Raw genomic sequence first — 6,000 nt, 5'->3', positions numbered from 1 at the left:
GTACAAGTGCCTTTGATTGCTACTACTGCTTCGTTATTGTTTGCAACCCTGGAAGGCAGAAGACCATAGCCACAAATGAAGGAGTTAGAGATCAGAGAGGACCGTGACTCACACATGTGAGTGTGTGAACTTCATGGCCCCAGGATAGGACAGTGCCCCTGCAACACCTGTGAGAGCGTTGCTCCACACTGAGTCTGTGAAGGAAGCTGTGGAGGCTCATCATGAAGATCTTCAGTGTCTCTCCTGGGCTCCTGCCTCTTCCTGACAATCACCCAACTACTATCTCATTCCCACAGCCCATCATACCTCATTATTCAGTTCACCGAGCACATCTAACATGGAGTCCACCCAGCCCGCTTCTAAAGGCTTTAGCTCAGACCATGGATCATCATGTGAACGGATGTCCGAGAAGAAAACTTTTCAAAAGAAACCTACCAACTCTGGGTACAGAAGGAGAGGTGAGCTGGGCTAAGAGCTCTTCATGAGGATGTGAGACAGGACATCTCCCGCTATGGGAGCCTGGGGGAGGGGGGCCGCAAAAGAAGCATAGAGAGCCAGAATGGGGAAGTGGGAGTAGTAAGGTAGAAATGTTCTTTCTGAGCTCTGCAGTGCTGAAATTGCTCTTGGCAGATGGGGAAATTAGAACCCATGTGGGCCAGGCAATGAGTCTAACCCAACTGGCACCCAAACTGAGCTCAGCACATAATGTTGGTGTTGCTGAAGATCTGTGAGCACAGGAAGCTCAAGTGCCCGAGAAGGTCTGTTTTCTCCAGGTGGACTTAGAAGAAATCAGGCTCAAGCTTCAGACTCAGCCAGTTTCTTCTCCTGACTTCCCTTACCTTTATTTTAGCCTCATTAACCTCAACCCAAGCCCTTGCTTCTTCCTTCTTTCCATGCCTGACTTGGCCCCACCCAGGCCTCTTTCCCTTCTCAGCCCAGTCCACACCCTTGCCTCTTCCTCTTCTCATCTCATCATCAAAGAAGCCATCTGTCCCCAGTGCAGGAGGGCCAGAGAGAGAAGCTCACTGGTCCCAGCTCACAAGCACTCAGAAGCAGAGCCAGGGCTGGAGTCTAGAACAGTCTTGCCTGGGAAAGCGATTTCTCCCTCCACCCTGCAATTGCTTGTAGAAGTCCAGCTCTCTCCCACTCTTTCTCTTTCCCTTCAGGGCCCATTCTTACCCCATCACACAGCTAGCTCTAGCAATGACGGCTACAAGATCACACTCCACTGCCCTTGGGTGTTGCCACTTTCTGTGTAATATGGAACAAGTCAGTGCTCCACTGTCTCACATTTCTGTGCTTTCTTAAAGCCACCAGGAGAGAAAAAGACCACTACCACAATTTGTGAGATAAATTTGAAGCAATCTTTATTAAATATTGGCCAGGACAATGATGAATACTGGCCATGCCCATACCTGGGACTCCCAAAGAATGGCAGTGAAATACATTAGTTAGAAACTTATAAAGGATGAGGTGGTGCAGGCCTTTAATACCAGCACTCAGGAGGCAGAGTCAGGTGGATGGATCTCAGTGAGTGGGACACACTAGGTCAAAGAGTTAACCAAGGTATTGAGCTAGAGAACAGAAATAGCTCTCTGAAGTTTCAGATAACCCTTGAGTAACTGAAGTCTGGCAGCTAACAAGCTTGATAAAGGAGTATGTAACAATGGAGAAATTAATTAAGCAGGAGTTACACAGGGCAGAGTCTACTCCAGAACTCCCAGAATTCTCTTCTGCTCAACCTGCAGACATTCTCTCGCATGACATTCCCTTTGTTCTCTCCACGGAATTTTTTTTGTGGTCTTCTATTCTTAGAAGGGGATAGGGTCCATGTAAACCAATATGGTCATAGTGTTTTATGACCATACTCAAATCCTATCAGAGTCTCCCTCAACCACCTCTCCTGAACACTCCACTTCCCAAGTCCAGCTTACCTTTATGACCACTGTGACCCTCAAATTCCACACCAAAAGGAGACAGGAATTACATATCAAAGGAAATAAGACTGAACTACTAAAGTCCTCCTCTGTGCCAGGTCTGCTGTGAAGAGATGCCATGACCACAATAACTCGTATAAAAGAAAGTACATTTAGTTGGGGCTTGCTTACACTCAGAGATTTAGTCCATTATCATCATAGCAGAAAGCGTGGTACACACAGGCAGACTTGGTGCTGGGGAAGTAGCTAAGAGTTCTACATCCAGATCTGAAGGCAGCAGGAAGAGAGAGACACTGGGCCTGACCTGAGCATTTGAAACCCCAATGCCTACCCACAGTGACACACTTCCTCCAGCAAAGCCACACCTAGTCCAACAAGGCCACACTTCCTAATAGCACTGAAAAGTCTTACTCCCTGGCGACCAAGCATTCATATCTAATAATCTTTGGGAGGCATTCGTATGCAAACCTCCACAGAGGCCCCGGAGTCAGGATAGAATCCCACTCTACAGCGTGGGGCTGTCCACACTGTTCAGACTATGCATATACATCCCTCCTTTCCCTTTCTTTTGATCAGGTCCAGGTGGACCCCAGTCACTAAAGCCAGCTGGCAGGCTCTCTTCTCCACTCTTGAGTTCACAGGAAGCCTGGAGGAGCTGGACCTAAGTGGAAACCCACTGAGCGACTCTGCAGTACAGACTCTTTGTAGGACCCTGAAACAGCCTGGATGTCACCTAAAAACATTGTGGTGAGTTTGGCCTGGGTTTTCCCTTGAATGGCAGGAGAGCAAAGGCAAAATCTGAGTCTAGGGTGAGGCTTGGATTTCATCAAACATTCACTGAACCCTTTTAACCGCATCCATGAGAGATAGCAGACTTGCTGTGATACACAAACAAATAGGAAACCTTGGGGTCCTGAAAGACTGAGCAAAGAGCCCCACTAGCTATTGATAACAACAGGCCCATGAGACATCCTGAGGAAGTGGCTACAAGGGAACTGGAGAACACAGAGGAAGAGGCTAAGTGAAGCAGGAGGGAGAAAGCTCCAGGCCCAGGGAATGACATCTCCCCATTTCCTCCTGTCCTCTGCTCTTGTAACCAGTCTACTGCTCTGTTTCTGTGGACTCCATCTTTATTAAGATGTCACATGACAAGTGAGATCATGCTCTATTCTGTGTCTTCATAGAATATTTTACTTTTGCATGGTTCTTGAGACACACTAGTGCAGTGCTGTGGATTTCGCAGAGCTTGGCCCTCTCTGACCCAACGGCAGCCGAGCAGTAAATTTCTAACTATATATCATTGGTTCTGCCACTCAGCATGGGACACATTGAATTTTCTACCCTGATAAGACATGGGAAGGCAAAGATGCAGCACAGGTGCCACCTGTAGACATGGTCCTGACCTGAGCAACGTGTACTGTAGATCCCAGTATATACTGGGGAGCCCAAGACAGGCTCTCAGGTCCAAACAAAGCTGCCATAACCCCTTTCACCTTCTGTTCTTATACTAGAAGCTCACTGGTTTATGGCCTGGCCTATCAAAGGCCCTGATATTGGAACCGCCTAGACATCCTATATTCATTGTTCCTGGTTATTTGGCTAACAGTTAAACTTGGGTATACAAATTGGACATTAGGTAAGCTGTACATATAAAGTTGGTGTGGTGGATAGGAGGGTTACTGTGAATCCTACCAGGAGTGTGAAGCATCCTCAGGGACAACTTAGGAGCAAGAGGAAAATTAAAACCTTGAAACTTACCACAAGCCAGGGAAGCCCCAGTTATCCTTAATGAGGACTTTCAGGTACCAGAAAGGGAGACCCAATTCCCACTATCCAATGGAGTGAACTCTCAGGACATGACAGAGTGCATCTCCCACGCAGGCTTGTCAACTGTGGCCTCACATCCAGACACTGTGAGGACCTGGCCTCAGTGCTCTGGGCCAGCTCCAGCCTGACTGAGCTAGACCTGCAGCTGAATGACCTGGGTGATCGTGGTGTGAGGCTGCTGTGGGAGGGGCTCAGGAATCCTGCCTGCAACCTCAGAATCCTGCTGTAAGTAATACTCTGGGAGTCCCTTCTATCAGGAGACCAGGGAGGGCAGTAGGTGGGGTGCCAGAGGATCAGATGTGAAAAAGAAAGGGGACAGGTGATGTATAGTCAGCCTGGCTCCTGACCAGCTGTGCTGCTTGTAGCTGTGGCTTAGTCAAGTCACTGTCTTCTCCGGACTCAGCTTCTTCATCTATTCAATGGGAATGTCATACCCACCTTGCACATTGCAGTGTCGTAAAAAACATGCATAAGTAAAAACAAATACAATACCAGGTGGGCATCTGGGCACTGCAGAATCATATTTATTAATGAGGCTGCATGCTGGTGGCATGGTCAGGACAGAGGAGCTCCCCTTTACCTCTTGACCCTCACTGCCTGCAACAGACAAGGTAGCTGACCCTCCCCGTTCCAGGCTGCAGCACTCAGAAAGGTGGGCTGCAGGTGAACCAACCACAAGAATGTGACCATGGGCGATCTGGCCCACCTCTCATCTGCCATATGGTGATGTAGGTGGGGAAGAGGGCATCTCCTCACCACCTATGGCAGAGGGGAGAGCTGGCCTTGAGATCATAAGAGTAGGAGAGCTGTCCCTGCCCCTCATCAGCCGTAGCACTCAGGAGACTGGCCCCTGCACCTCACCTGGTCAATGCAGTAGAGTCGTCCCTGCTGGTGTGGATGTGGGAGAATGACCCCGGGACATGAAAGCAGGAGAACTGGCCCCGCCCCCTTGCTCACTGCTGCAAGGAGTGAACTAGCCAGGGCAATGCTGGAGAGCTCGTCCTGGTGGTGAGGACAAGGCAGAGCTGGTAGCCTGACCAACCCTGCAACTCCCCAGGCCCAGAACCAGGGTTCTGAGTTGGCCTACCCCAGTGTCCACCCCATCTGTGATCTGCTGGCACATGTGAAGGGGCCGGTTCTGCAGACCCAAAGCTGCAGGGATTTTCACAACACGGTGCAGCAACAGGATAGCCTAGAGGAGTCCCAGTGAGGCCCCAGAATTAATAGTGTCGCATAAACCAGAGGCCTCCAACCAAACCCACGACCCTTTGCAACGAACACTTGAAGTAAAGACACATGGATAAAAGGGTTTACTGTGGGGCTCACTGTGCCACACTGCAGCTTCCAAAACGAGACTGATTTTCTCCCTTTTTTCTCCTAAATTTTATTTTATTTCATTTTCGGAGAGGAGGTCGCAAGGGCAAAGGGTGGATACAACAGGACGGGGAAAGGAATGGGATCGAGATGCATGATGCGGGAGGCACAAAGAATGAACGAAAAGGAAGTTTTAAAATGAGGTTTCGTGTTCAAAGGCTTTCATTTCACTGCACGGTAGCTCTTGCTCACCCACTCCTTCATATCAGGCCCCTGTGTGCCAGGCCCTGGTCCAGGCCCTAGGGATGCAGTCACAACACACGTGGCTCTGTCCTCCTGAAGCTGTGTGGGAAGACACAGACATAGTCACCTGTGAGTCAGTATTGACAAGTTCTGCTGAGTGCTGTGGAGTCAACAGTGTTGTGAGAATGTAATGCTGTGGGGGGAGGGGAGGGTTCTGAAGGGCCCAGGAGGCTTTTCTGAGGACAGCAGTCCTGACATGAGCAGTGTAGGGAAAGACCCTGAAACAAAAGAGGGCCAAAGGGCTGGGCAGACTTAGAGTCTTAAAAGAGCGTCAGTAGACCCTGTGCGGCTGAAGCGGAGTCATCTCCGTGCCCTAGGTTTGCATGCAAACCAGGAAAGCCTGCCTCCTACATGTCCTTCTCTGCGTCCATGCACCCCGTTTCCTCTCCCTTCTTCCCCCAGCATATGCCTAGAGGATCACTCCCTGCGATTCCTGGCCAGAGTCCTCCTGTTATGTGCTCAGAGAACCACACAAGGCTCTAGACCCATGTCCAGAGCCCTCTGTTTCTTCCATTTGGCAGAGAGTCCCAGAGGCCTGTGTCCTGTGCCTTTCCCCACCAGGACCGTCACTTCTACTCTGAAACCTAAAGGAATAGTCAGAGCAGGACATAGTGATGAA

Source organism: Mesocricetus auratus, unplaced genomic scaffold, assembly GCF_017639785.1.
Source record: "Mesocricetus auratus isolate SY011 unplaced genomic scaffold, BCM_Maur_2.0 Super-Scaffold_100007, whole genome shotgun sequence".
NCBI lineage: Eukaryota > Metazoa > Chordata > Mammalia > Rodentia > Cricetidae > Mesocricetus > Mesocricetus auratus.
Note: the sequence above shows the minus strand (reverse complement) of the source record.